The sequence below is a fragment of the Bison bison genome, unplaced genomic scaffold, assembly GCF_000754665.1.
Source record: "Bison bison bison isolate TAMUID 2011002044 unplaced genomic scaffold, Bison_UMD1.0 scf7180017864366, whole genome shotgun sequence".
Taxonomy (NCBI): domain Eukaryota; kingdom Metazoa; phylum Chordata; class Mammalia; order Artiodactyla; family Bovidae; genus Bison; species Bison bison.
This window is the reverse complement of record NW_011494938.1, coordinates 299,713-300,467: the sequence shown is the minus strand read 5'-3', so window position 1 is coordinate 300,467 and position 755 is coordinate 299,713. Positions and strand designations below refer to the sequence as shown.

The 755-nt window shown below is 36.7% G+C and overlaps 1 protein-coding gene across 1 annotated transcript in view; it reads right to left on the bottom strand.

The window, feature by feature from the left end:
• Positions 1 to 755, bottom strand: part of LOC104999961 (dystrophin-like) — a 304,788-nt gene that overhangs the window by 233,176 nt on the left and 70,857 nt on the right. The window lies entirely within an intron of this gene.

The window sequence follows — 755 nt, the reverse complement described above, 5'->3', positions numbered from 1 at the left end:
GTGAATACCAAGTGAGTGTAGAGATTCAATGGTTGGGAGCACAGAGAAAACATGGTCACAATCTACCAGGTATAATATGAAGAGGCTTTAGGATGAGGTGATGAAGAAGAATAAAGAAAAGGCATTAGTCTTAAGAGAAATTTTTGCAGTAGAAGTCACAGAATTTAGAAGCCAACTTAATACAGGTATGAGTAGAGAAGAGAGAGGGAGGAAAAAGTAGAAGGTAATTCTTAAGTTTCCAGCATTAAAGACAATCAAGTAATTAAGTTATGCTTTCCCTGAAAACATAGGAAACATGCATTGTTTCAGGGGCAAATAATGCCTTCTACTTTAGACATTTTGGAGCCTGTAGTTAAGGCAGATGGAGATGAATGGGAGGTGGCTGGAAGTATAGTTCTAGAGAAAAGGACAAAGATGTGAGATGGAAAAAAAACACTGAGGAGTCTTAATGATAGTTGAAGTTGACAGACAAAGGTAGTTTAAATGTGTGTAGAGAAATAAAAGAGAGATTTAAGAATGGAACATCAGGATTTAAAGGTTGTATACAGCAAAGAGAGTGTACACTGATTATTGTTATAACTCCTAGATTTATATCTTGGATCCCTATCATTGCCTAGAACTTAAGATTTTATAGCCAGCTATCTACTCCACATCTCCACCTCGATGCTTAATAGACATTTCAAAAGTGACATGTCCACATGTTCTTCCTAAAACATGAGTTACTTTTAGAGCCTCCTCCATCTCAGTGAGTCTTC